Below are 13,839 nucleotides of genomic sequence, written 5' to 3'. Positions count from 1 at the left end.
ATATTTTATCCTGTGAACCGCCCTGAGATCTTGTGATGAATGGTGGTATATAAATCAATCAATCAATCAATCAATCAATCAAATAAATAAATAAATAAAAGCCATCTTCAAATATCTAAAGGACTGTCACATGGAAGATGAAGCAAGCTCCTCCTCCCCCCCCCTCGCTCCAAAGGGTAGGACCTGAACCAATGGCTTCAAGTTACAAAAAAGGAGATTTCGACTAAACATTCAGGGAGGAAACTTTCTGGTAGTCAGAGCTGTTCAGCAGTGAAATGGACTGTCTCAGGAGGTTGTGCACTCTCCTTCCTTGGAGTTTATTAAGCAGAGGTTGGATGGTCATCTGTCATGGGTGCTTTAGTTGAGATTCCTGCATTGCAGGGGTTGAAATGGATGACCCTCTGGGTCCCTTCCAACTCTGCAATTCTGTGATTCTATGAACATTTACTATAAGTGACTGGGCAAGATGACCTCTGAAGTGTCATTCTATTCATAGAATCGTACCATTAAATGAAATCTTTTGCATTTTAAAACCAGTTTTGAAATGACAGTGAATCAGTTTTGTATAAGGAAACACATAATATCACAAGGTAAATACTATGTTTATACTTATTTGAAGAAAGACACGTGGAAGCCTTCTTAAAGTCCTCTGCAGAACTGGATATAAAGCAGAGAGAAGGGTAAGTGCCACACACTTCATCAGATCAGAAGCATCTGATGAAATAAACTCTTGCTAATGCCGTTATAAATTTGTTAGTTTTTAAGACGCCAGGGGACTTGTTGTTTCCCCCTTTTTCTGAAAGAAAAACGTATTTCACATTTATCCTTGTACGGAACTAGCAAGATGCCAACAGCCCAGTGCTCAGCAATCTTCTATGCATTAGCCAGGAAAATGTCAAAATACTGCTCTGCTATATTATATGCACCCATGCAGGCACCCATGTCTGTGTAGCACATATGCACAGACACATACACACACACACACACACACACACACACCCTACTTCTTTTTGGCATGGTTTCTCAGTCTGTGAAGTTGACTGGCTAAGCAATGTTTTGATAAGTTTTCCTCAACAACAATCCAAGCAGGTAAAACTCAGTCTCACAAACCTTTTAAAATATTGAAAAGTTTTGTTCAGTACGCAGTTACAAATACACAAACCAGTATGGTGCTCAACCAGGTTATGGTGCTTTTTGAAACTACTGTTTTTGGTTTTAGCATGGTGAGTGGGTTTTTTTTTTTAAATGTAGGGAACGACTGAGAAATGTGAAAAACTAAAATGATCAAGTTAAATAATACAAAGAAAAGCCTCTGCTGGTGGTTGCTTGTTAATTTTTGTTTTTAGTGTCTCTGTGCTTAACTCTCTAATTTAGTGAATGTAAATTAGTCTTTGAGATATCAATGGCTGGAGGTCATAAAACAAAGGCCGACAATACCACTTTATAGTATAAAAGATAATAATAATAATAATAATAATAATAATAATAATAATAGGACTTTGTTACATGAGACCTCACAAAGCCAAGAACAATGCATATTTGCTGTTACGCAAGGACCCTCCTCCTGTGCAGAATTTTCATAATTATAACAGAAAGGCGTAAATTTTCTAATGCATGGCAGCTCAAAAAGTAATCAAGAGAATGAGCCTGAGGGCTATTTTAATGTATGCAAAGCTAGTGACCCACAGTAAATGGGAGGTAGGCTTCAATGAATGCAAAGTAATGCACACATACTAAAGACCTGGTCTGATGAGGGACGGCTAAAATTAACACCCAATTAATTTCCAAATTGACAAACAAATGAAACCCATAAATCTACTTTCTCATTAATTTTCTTGTGGTATAATTTAAAGCAGTAATATGAGGGCAAAAATTGAGCATTATCCATCATAAATATCAAAAAAGATAGCACTGTAACACCATAAATTATGCATATTACCTGTTGTTAAAAATGATTAATGTATTATCAACTTTATCACACACTGTCTATGTCTAGACATATCCGAAATCTGAAATTTCATTTAGTACTTAGGGGGAAAGGGGCTCCAGAACGGATGGAATTATCAACAGCACATTTCGAGCCTGGCCCTGTGACACAAAGATAGCTGCTTCTCATGCTGTCATTTGGGAGTTCCAGGGTTGGAATTGGACTCATCCCAAGCTTTGGGTCACTGGAGGTTGAACATATTGAAGAGGTGATGTTCACTTCCCAGGGGAACTGAAACAAATCACAGTGCACTAAGAGCATCCTTTAGTAGCTGACCCACAGACTGGCACTGGCATCTGCTTAGCAAGGGGCTAGTCACCTCCTGTGCCCTCCTGGCTGTAGGGAAAGCAGTGCTCAGTGATGTAGAGAGGTGGAGAATAAAAGGTTAAAACCAAGAACTTTGAAGGAAACCGAGACGAGACGGAAATCTAATATAATTCAGCCTGTAAGAGAGTCAAGTGTATCACCTTGACCAATTGCAGTAGACATTTCCTCGTGCTCACACAGTCCCCTGCAATTTCTCCCAATTGATCCAAAACATATAATTCTTGTAAGAAGCTTTCATTTGAAATAACACTTGCCCCCAAATCTCCTTACTAGTAGCTTCAGCGGCTGCCCTCTATCCAACAACGCTTGCCTGGCACTTAATTACATATAATAGCACACCATCCCTTTTCTCATCTCTTTATGACCCAAATGGCAATGGGTGTCAACAGTATGGCTCTGGGATCTCTAAAGCTGCTGAGGGATTGATACTCAAACCCAATAAAATATAAGAGAGTTAATGGCTAATTCTCTGATGAACTTGAAATATAAGGCAAGTAGCGTCCTTGAGAAGAAATTCAGGAGTCAGTACCCTGAGTTCTACAGCGATGTAAATATTTTGTGTAGTCTTCAGCAAGCTATTTAATAATGGGAAGTCCAATCCTAAAAGTGCCGTTCCAACAAGCATGGCATCAGAATCACAGACTTGCCCAGTTCTGCCACATTTGCAAGTGAAAGTCTCCCTAATGGACAAGACAGAGCAAGAAAAGGACATTCTAAAACAAAGCTATTGGCTATCAGAGGCATTATTTGGGGCTATCTAGAAACTGGTGCTGAGGTATCTGAATGCCAAGATGTCAGCCCTTCAGAGAAAGGGAAAGAAAGATTTACAGGAACTGCCCCCTTTCATGATTAGATATGTGTGTTCACACAAACTGTTATCATTGGGGTGGGGAGATGGAGATGAGAACAAACATACTTCTTCATCAGGTGAAGACAGGGGTATCCAATCCAAACATATGAATTAGGATTTAAAACACTCACCAAAAACAAACACAGTGATACTTCGGTTCTCGAATGCCTCCATTGACGAACGTTTTGGAACTTGAATGTCCAAAACCCGGAAGTAAATGCTTCCGTTTTCAAACGCACCTTGAAAGCTGAACAGCTTCCACTGTGTGTTTTTCAATTTTCTCAACTTTGTAAGCAAGCATTTTTGTTTCCCGCGAATGTCCCGGTCCTCAAACACGCTGCACTTCAATCGGGAGAAAGCCGCACTCGCAGAACTCAGACCCTGCTGGATTTTGGCATCAATGTTGGCCCTTGTGGAAAGATACCTGCCCAGGTAGGAGAAGTGATTGACATTTTCCAACGTTACACCATTGAGTTGGATTTGTGGTGCTGCAGAGGGGTTATTTTGTACTTGTTGGTGTAGCACTTTGGTTTTTTGGATGTTGAGTGATAGGCCAAGCTTTTCGTAAGCTTCTGCAAAGATATTTAGGATGGTTTGGAGGTCATATATCAGCCTTAACTCATGGTCATTTAGAAGCAAGATGAAGATCACATGTTCCAGTACTGATCCTTGGTCAATCTTACTCCTCCAACGTAAGAACTGTCAATTTATTCCTACTCTCTACTTCCTATTCTTTAACCAGGACCTGCCCTCTTATTCCATGACTGCTAAGCTTACTCAAACACATTTTCAAAGTCTTAGTATATCAGATGATTCACCTCTATCTCTATGCTTGTTGACACTCTCAAAGGTCTCTGAAAAATTAGTGAGACAGTACTGACCCTTGGAGAACCCATGCCGGTCCCACTTCCACAAGATCTGGGCTTTTATATACTTGGTAATTCAGATTTTCCTAACTAGCCTGTAATTTATGGGTCTCCTCCAGAAAAAAAGAATAGTGTTATGTTAGCCACTTTCCACTCCTCACCTGTGGAAGCTGATATGGCACAAGCAATCAGCAGCTGCACATTTTAGTTCATTAAGACCTTTCAGATGGAAGCCATCCAGACCCAGAAATCTGTCAAATTTTAATTTGTCAATAAGGTCTTGAATAGTAGTTCCCAAACTCCCCTCCTTTCCTCTGACCTTAGGAAATTGCTGAGTGTCTTGGTGAACCATGTAATAATTTTTGTACTGATTGTACTGTGCTGTGCTAGATGATATTTAATTGTATTTTTAGAGGCACATTATGGACCCGCTGAATGAAGTTTGGAGACCACTGGTAGTCCGTGGCCACAGTTTGACAACTCATGGAATAGAACATTGTCTCTTGTAACCATTATATTCCTCAATCCCTCAGACTCCTATCCTATCTCACATCATCTGCTTTGAAGAAGATGCAAATAATTAATTTTGCTTCTCTGCAATCTCCTTTTCCCCCTTTAGCACACTTTTTGACAAGGTCCAACCACCTCCATAGCTGGTCTCCTGCTGCTAATGCATTTTAAAAAAATTTAGTTGGTTTTTATGTTTTTAGCAAGGTTTTCCTGAAAATCTTTCTTTCTTTATTAACCAAACATTCGTCATGCTATTGACAAGACAATGATTTTAAAACACCACTAACCGTATGCTACAGATATTTACTCAGAAATAAGTCATACTGTGTTCAGTAGAGCTTCCTCCAAAGAAAGTATGCATTGGATTGCAGTCTTAAGTAGGGTCTGCAGGATAATCATCATCATCATCATCATCATCTCTGTGGTTAAGCAGTGCTTTGTTAAGCTATGACACCATAAAGTTTAGTTTCTTATTCAATTTTCCCCCGTTGTCTGCCCCAGAGAGAAGGACTGATTCATCATAGCAATGCTAGTCAATTAATGACTGTCTGGTTAGGCCACAACACTTCAAATGCCGATTCACCTCAAGCCCCATGAATGCTCTAGTAATCAAAACGAACAATATGTTTCAGATCATTATGGCGACTTAGCGAGTACCATCTATCAGGATTTTGCAAACGTTTTCTTGTCGGCTTGCCTGGATGACTAACAGGTCAATCATTTTATCTGATCCTTTAAAAACTCCTTATGCACTTATATTTTGTTTTCTTATAATTTTAATGGCAGTTCTCCCCTATAAAGTTACAGGCCTCTGCATTAAACATAAAAAGCTAACATCAACTTTTCTCTAAATGTGCTCACTCTTCTATTTCCTTAGGATTTAGAGTTTATTGCTAACAGGTTGCATCTGATATTCAAATTATGTACAGTGCTTTCTGCCCTGTGACTCCACAACCACTGTTCATTTTTAAGCAGGACTGTGTAAAGTCCTGCAGCTGACCCACTGAAATCAACGAAGCATACAATGTTCTGCTACTTGGTATAAGATACCCTTAAACAACAATGGAGGAGAGGAGAAATGGGGGGGGGGGCAACAAGTTCTTTACAAAACAGAAACTACTAGTACCACTTTATTTCATTAGATCTCCTAGCACATAAGAAATATAACAATGCAAAACATCTGAAGATGTAAATACACTTTCAAACATAAGACTATTGCATACTAATACACGGCAGGCAAGCACACAAAATGATGAAAACACACCAAGAAGTCATACGTTAGCATATTAATTGGTTTGTTTATACATTGTCTGCCATCCTTACAAGAGTTTACATCAGCTCTGTTCTGAAACAAGTTTAAAAAAATTCCTTTCCTAACTTCATGGAGGACACGAGCACTAACATACTGTTAAAAGAAACATGCACACACACAGAGAGACAAAATCCACAAACAGAAAATCACTATATATCATTCAGAAGAAGGTTCTTTTTTGTGTGATTACCTTGTTCATAGCCCTATCCTTTTGTCCTAGACATTTAAAGTCCTTGTTTGATCCACACAGAATTTTCTAGTCATCAGATGTTCTATTACTGTGCTAGCCGTCTTGCAGGAGTGCTCTCTCCCTTCTGAAAAAAGCAAACAACTGGATAGATATCATTACACTAAGGAAATCTCTTGGAAAAAAACCAAACAACTTGCTAATCTTTGTAGCCCCTTCATCTAAAGTTAACGATAAGAAAAACAAACCCAAGTCAGTTTCAGCCACATTCCAGGGACAAGTTCCCCTTTTCTTCTTTATCAAAATCATAGCTTTTAAAGCTCCCCCCCCAACTCCCCACCCCCAGCAGACCTTGCAGGCTAAACTGCTGCTCACACCCGCAAACAAAGCAATATTTGTTTAATAACTGATTGCTGCCATGGGTACAGTAAACAAGGGCCCTGGCGTTTGTGTTTATGAACAAACACATCATCTTGCAAGAGCAATTTAACATTAACCAGGTGGAATAATCAACAGATTTCATAGGTGACACTCAGGGCAGGACAACTGTAAACAGAGGAGGGAGGAGAAAGGGGCCACTCTCAGGGAATCAAGGTTGAGGCAAATGCATTGCAGAGTAAACAGCTGGGGAGAGGTCAAGACAAACAAACTGTTATCCTCCTGACATTTGGAGGAGCAGGAAGGTTGTGTGTTACACGCATCAGCTGCTGACCACCATGAAAATCAAACCAGTTGGGGACTAGGGCGACTTGTTTATACAGTGCCAGGTTGCTTCTAAACAAGAAGTTGCAATTATCCAAATTGTGCTCTCACTAACCGGAGAGATCAAATCAGATGCCATTCCCCCCTCCCTCACAGACGGCATGTGAAACAACAGCGCTGTTAACAGAAGGAGGGGGCAGAAACAGAAGTGCAGGTGGTTAATTGTTAAAGTTATATTTACAGGAGAAGGGAGGGGAGGGGGAGGGGGAGGGAGAGGGAGGAAAGCGCCATATTAAATCCATTTTGTCCATGAAGTTGTTTAGATCAGTTACCAATGCCTGTTAATTAGAATGTTTTGGATTCTACTAAAAAGCCTAATCTGTTATACGCAAGTATCAAGAGCAGCACATAGCTTTTTAATGCAGGATAAAGTTCAGAATAACCATTGATATGCATATCAAAGGCAGAGACCCAACGTAAAGGTGCAGCTGTAGAAAAATGCAAAGTTGTTGGGAATTTCTAATTCCTTTTTGCGATTCCTAAGTCCATTGACCAAGAGCTTATAAATAGGCTACTATCCAACCCTACAATAATTGACAGATATTGATGCCATTAGCCAGTCTAAAAACTCCCATGCTCTTCTTTGGTCAAGTGTTGATGTAGTGCTTGGAAACACGTAATTTCTAGACTCTCCTGGAGCCTAAGTCAATGTTTGAGCAATTCTAGAAATGTCTGACCACGGACTCAACTCTCTTATAGATTATTTATTATCAATGTGGTCATATTTCAATCTGCCACCTTCTGTATTGGTCTGAATTTGGCCGATATTTATGTACTCAATATTTCTGTCATGTCTTTATTCTGTATATACTCTCGCCAGTGTCCTCAGATTGCTGGAGAAACCCAGATGGAGCATTAGACTAGAAATGGGGAAACCCAGGTTTAAATTTGCCCTCAGCAATGAAGCTCACTGGTGACTTTGGGTGGGACGCCACCACTCAAGAATAACCTACCTCTGAGGAGCAACCATAGTTTAGTTTTGCATGCAGGTTTGCATGCAGAAGGTTCCAGGCTCAATCCTCGGTTTTTCAATATGGAGAGCTGGACTAGATGACCCTTGGGTCCCTACCAACTCTACAATTATATGAATAGGGAGGACCCATCTGATACATTGGAGAGCCACTGCCAGGCAGTGTGAACAATACAAGCTTAAAGTCTCACAAGGCATGAGGCAGTTTCTGATGTTCCTACTAGTTATTGTGATAATAAAAAGGGCTAAGCCAACTGAGCTCCTTGGAGGAAAAGTAGAATATAAATGCAATTTAAATATAGATGTCCAAAATCATGCTCTGCCATAACTCCAAATCAAGCTTCTGGAATCTCTCAGCCATGCCAAGAGAAAAGTCCCTATTGTGACCTGAGGTGCCTCCAGATTTGTCAGCATTTTGTGGGAGGAACTCAAGTGCATACTGAAACTTTAGGTTTAACGTGGATTAAAGTACTCTGTTGCAATAAATCCCCTAAAAAAGAAAAGCGAACTTTTTGCAGTTTGGAAAGTGATGGGGAAATGCATTGAAAACTGTGGGATGAACAAATGACCTAACACAAATACATCTAAACACTCTGTGAGCAAATCACAATGAATGCAGAATGAATGCTTACTGCCACATAACCACCCCGTAAACAAATAAGATGAGTGTTCAATAGTGGACATAGTCTACCTACTGTAAGCGCTGTGCAAGTAAATCAGGATGAATGCTGAATAAACAGACCATCTGAAGGAGCTAAAACAAGGGCTAGCAAGTAGCACCAAGTATGTGGAGAATACTATGAAGCACTGCTCTGGTCATAACCTGGACAGTGCTTCTTTAGACTGCCACTGGTGATCAGTTTCCATAACAACAACCTGCCTGAAGCTATGTCTTCAGATCAGGGTATGCTTGGGCTTAAACCAAAGTGTGGGAGACCATTGTGGTTATTCGGCAGAGAAGGGAAAGCAGGGCAATGCAAGTTTTTAAGCATTAGCCCAGGTAAATTTGACAAAATTAAACCCTGACTGAGGCCGATTTCTTCCCAAAAGAAATCTTGCTGTTGAGTAGACTGTATGAAGGAGACCCATCAGATATCTGACCATGACAAAACAATCACAAGTTGACAGAAAAAGGAGTAGCATGACATCTGAATTGAATAACTTTTGGGGGGGGGGGGGGGGAGATGGACTGGTTCGCTTGTCATACTAAACCTTGGACTCACACACTCCTTAAAGGCTCTGTTTTGAAAACCCCCTGAGTATCTGATTGTGAGGAAGTTAGCTCTAGCTAAGACCACAAGGAGCTCTTTCTAGATATGTGATGTGGCTCAATCCCACCTCACAGAACTCTCACACACATCTGTGCACCTGTATATAGCCCTTTCTGATCTGCTCCAGATGTGTGGACAGTATGTATGGTTGCCACCCACACTGGCAGCATAGCACAGGGCTAGCCTATGTGAGCCCCTGACTACCCTCACAGACTGAGACTGAAACTTTGGGTTAATGGGAGAATTAATAGCAATGAGAGTGTCTGTCCTCTTATACCATGCTTGGTAAGCTTAGGTAGCCTTTGCTGAGTGACTTTATAAACTGCTTTTTGAAAGTCTGAGTTCACATTGTCAGCTGGATCGCTCCCATCCATATGCTCATTGACACACAAAGGACTCTAAAGGTAAGTTAGATAGGACCTATCCTTGTAGATCTTAGGGAACAGTTACATACTTCCTTCCACAGTGTCTTCCGCAGTGAAGACAGAGTCATCCAGCTTCTCTGAAATCTCCTTTCCCTGCTTTAGCATATCTTTGACTTCCTTGTGCCCAAAGGTCCAACTGTTACCCTGGCCAGTTTCCTGCTTCAAATGTAGTCAAATAATTTTTATTGTTGGTTTTAAGCTCTGTATGTTTTTAAATAAGTTGTTGTTGTTGTATCCTTTATTGCATACATGAATTTATTCTTCCAAAAGTTTGAGTTTATATTCGTTTTCCTTCTTTGGACAAGACTTCTATTTTCTGAAGGAAGCCTTTTTGCTTCTAATATGTTCATTGACTTTACTCATTAACCATGTTGGCATCCTATTGGTTTTGATAGGACCTTTCCTGATCCATACTGTACATTCTACCAAAACCTCCATTATTGTGGCATTGGATAGCTGCCAAGCATGTTAGATAGATCTGACCCTCCTGATTTGGCTTTCAACTTCCTTTTTACCAGTTCCCTTATTTTATTTTATAACTTTCCTCTTCTGAAGTCAAATGTGACTGGGCTGGACTTTCTTCACATCTGTTCACTTAAATATGTGTTGTAAAATGGATCATGTGCAAAATATTGCACGTGCAGCCTGTTATTTCAGCATTAAGACATCTTCACATCGAAACGGAACTGCTTCTTCTGTGGTCCTTTTCCAGTACGTAAAATCACAGTTTATTCAGTGCAAAGTAAGTACTATATGATAAAAACTACAAGCATATCATTCAAATGCTTTATTGGTCAAATAGATGGATGCTTTTATTAGTTCAACCTTTTTTGTAATGGAGTGCCACTGATGACCCAGTGTTATCCTCATTCCCTGCCATTAATCACACTCCTAAGAGCTCATTTTGCTTTAAAATCTTAAGAAATTGCCATAATTTAAAGACATGGTGTCTACCTAATGGGAAATGCTTCACAGATTGTATCGTTTCTTATAACCATAGCTTTATGGCAATGCTGACCACAATGTTAAGGCATTAGAAAGCGGAATAAAATATTTCAGTGCTAGAAAAGCTATATGTAAACTTTCTTTTGTATGTGTGGTTTGCTACATCTTTACTACTTTAAAATCACAGTGCTTTGGGAATCACAGAATTCAAACATGCATGGCTTATGTAGATTAAGACTATGAAAACATTCCCTGAGCAAATATAAAATAACAAATAAGTACATTAAAGAGGATCCCTAGTACAAACAGTGACTATAGGTTTTAAACAAATACCATACAGAGGTACATTCTTTATTCAGGGTACTGTATAATCTTTATACCTTCTCAGTTCAACTGCAGAAAACTAAGGCTATTTCCTGGTTCGGAATCACTTCTCCAGCATTTTCAGAGCTGTGAAATTTACAGAAAGATTTAAACTAACATGATGATAATCTTAACCCATAAAGCTTGCTATTATGAAGATGCACATGGCAAAGTGTTTTGACAATGTTGACTATTATGGGAGGGAAAACATATATAAGAGAATTCCACCAAAACGTAAAAGCAAAAGTGAGGAAGGGAAAAACACTTCCATTTTTTTAAAGCATCTTTAAACACCTTGCAAAGGAAAATGTAGTGCAATTATATTATAAACTGAATACAAAAGAGTGCTCTTTTTTCAGCTAGCTAATAAGGCATTAGTACCTACTAGCCTTATAAATATGGTGTGTAAATCACATCAAATTCAAAGTGTCTGAATTTATTATAACAAGAGCTGGAGAGAAACATTAACTTTCTGGGTTGTTGCTAAGGATTAGCTCTTGTTTACAACTCTGTATTTATAGAGCGGGGGGTGGATTGTCAAATGAAGGACAAAGATGAATACAGCTGAACAAATGCAGCCTTGATTTAGAGAAATCAGATCTCACCATAGTCTAAGAGGAAACATTTCTTTTTAAGGAGAAAAAGAATATGTTCATTAAGTTGCTTCCTAATGCTGTGTACAACTAGCCTGCTTTATTAGGGGGGAAATATGCAAATAGATTTTCTGACTCCACAATTCTAGTCCAAGATACCAAATATGACAAGTGTTCAAACAGATAGCTTTTGTGAGTGATAGAAGCCAGCTTAGGAGGCTGATAATGGAATACAGAACCTTTCACCTGTATGTTGCTTCTGCAAATCCAACTTGCTCTGTAGTGACCAAAAGTTATTACAGCCTGACGGCTCATCAACAGCGTACTCGAAAGGCCGTTTGGCAGCTTGAAACTAGCTCATCACAGGAGAGGTGTCCACTTCATCAAGTCCTTTCCAAAAACAGCTGCAACCTGGTTAACTGTTTTGGTAGCAGTCAGCCTGATCCAAATAAAGTGTTTTGCCACCAAACAGCAACCATAGGTATCTGCCTCAACTTATTAGTAAACAGGGCTTAAACACAAGCTGGATAATATCAACTACTTTGCTAAATCTGGCAAAGATGTACTTGGTTGAGTGGCTAACATGGAACAGAGTTATCAGCTCAACAAGGGAATAGCACAGTTATATTACACCTAACACTTCAATCTGAGGGCACATCCTCATCAACAACAAACACATATACTGAAAGAGTAAAAATAGCCACCTCCATGTCAAGAACCACCCTGCCTACAATGCCACAACAGAAGACAATATATGGTGTAACTCAGTGTCCAATCACAGCACACCACAACTATTATGTGAGGCCACAATTCAGATGATAGGCATGAGGGATGTATCTCTTTGGCCTCAGGTCATCACTTTGGTAATGTGGAACTGTGGAAAAATACTTTTCACAAAACAGACTAGCTTCAGAACACACATGGGAACTTGAGAGCTGACAGGAGCAGGAGTCAGGCGTAGGTAAGCAGCAAAACAATAAATCACCCAATGTCAGCGAAGTTAACCCTTTATCCAAATAAACAAAACAGCTCAGTCCTAGTGGTCACAGCAACCCTTCCTAGTAGCTCTTGCCCCAATAGAGCAGTTGCGAGGACTGAAGGTCCCTGCCTTCCCACTGCTCTCTAAAGCTCCTCGCCCCAGTTCCTTCCTCAGCAGCCTAAGGCTCCGCCCTCAATTTCTCTGCATGTTCTGGGATACCAGTGGGGAGGGGAGCTGGTCACAGCAGGAGTGGGAGATTCCCTGACTTCTTCTGTACCTGTCTCCTCTCCAGCCTTCGCTTCTACCTCTGGAGTCTGGAGTGCTCTCTACCACAAACTTTTCCTGCTCTCTAAACCCGATTCCCGCTTCAGCTTCTGACACCTCCTCCTCCCCTCTTAGACCACTCATCCTTGCCCCACCACCAGTCCCCTGGCTCTGACCTTCTTCCCCTGGGGGTTAACCAGCTGGTGCCTCCCAGCACTTATCTCTGCATCCAACCAGTCCATGAAAAGCACATTGTTAACATTTTTTTCTGCCTAGAACCTCACCTTGGAACTTCAGGTAGAAGGCCAATCACACTCAACTCCAGCAAAGTAGGGTACCAGGACAGAGCACCTCATGCAGATAAGCGAGGGAAGGAGGAAAACAAACTATAATACACAATGGCTTTAATTTTCTCCCATGTCTCCCCCTGACCTCCTATGAAATATGGGGATACTGTGCCTTGCCTCAACTGTATTTGTCTAACACTCTTCACCCAGAACAGAAGGAGGTGGTGCCCGCCCTCATTCTGCCACATGTAAGGAAGACACATAGAGACGAAGGCCAGGCACTCCACTCCAACCACAGCCACTGTTGACGAAACTCTCATAAGACTTTTGCCTTGCAGTATCTCTATCCACGAACATGAAGTAGAACAAACAGCTACTGCCCACACACTGCTTCACTACAATCTCAAAGGGCAGAAGGGGTTTGTGTCTCTGTGGTTGGAGACTTACACCTCCTGTTGGCAAAGTGCCCGAAAGCAGAAATGCAGTGTCTAAATGCAATCAGTCAATCAATCAGTCAATCAATCAATCAATCAATCAATCATCTGAGGTGTGCACCCTTAGGAAATAAGTTTGGAAGAGTTCACAGGTCAGCAGTAGAGCAGACCACCTATATGCATAATGTCCCAGCTTCAATTCCCAGAATTACAAAATAGTGACGCTTCAAAAGACCTCTATCCAGGGTTTTGGAGAGTTCTGCCAGTCAGAGTATACAATACTGGGGTAGACAGAACAACAGATTGACTCCATATTAAACACCTCTGTATGTTCATATGCAAATATATATACTAAAAATAATGTCAAAACTCTTCACTGGCTGAAGTCTTCCTCTTGCTGTGTGTGCTGCCGTATTTATTTCCACTAGCAGCAGCAACACAGACTGTGGGTACTCTATACTTCCTTCAGTAACACAATTAAAAGTAAAAGTAAGCGGTAAGTGAAAA

The 13,839-nt window shown here is 40.5% G+C and overlaps 1 protein-coding gene across 31 annotated transcripts in view; it reads right to left on the bottom strand.

Annotated features, from left to right (window-relative positions):
- The window catches only part of FOXP1 (forkhead box P1), a 538,949-nt gene that overhangs the window by 242,841 nt on the left and 282,269 nt on the right, over window positions 1-13,839 (bottom strand). For 14 of the 31 annotated variants that reach the window (XR_014560509.1, XR_014560511.1, XM_083723835.1 and 11 more), the window contains one exon: window positions 6,043-6,166. The exons of the other annotated variants lie outside the window; for them this stretch is intronic. The gene's annotated coding sequence lies outside the window, so the exon portion shown is untranslated. The remainder of the gene's footprint in view (window positions 1-6,042; window positions 6,167-13,839) is intronic. 31 annotated transcript variants of the gene reach the window in all.

Source organism: Podarcis gaigeae (assembly GCF_964106915.1).
Source record: "Podarcis gaigeae genome assembly, chromosome: 2".
NCBI lineage: Eukaryota > Metazoa > Chordata > Lepidosauria > Squamata > Lacertidae > Podarcis > Podarcis gaigeae.
The sequence above is the reverse complement of the archived record's forward strand: the minus strand, read 5'-3'. Positions and strand labels throughout refer to the sequence as shown.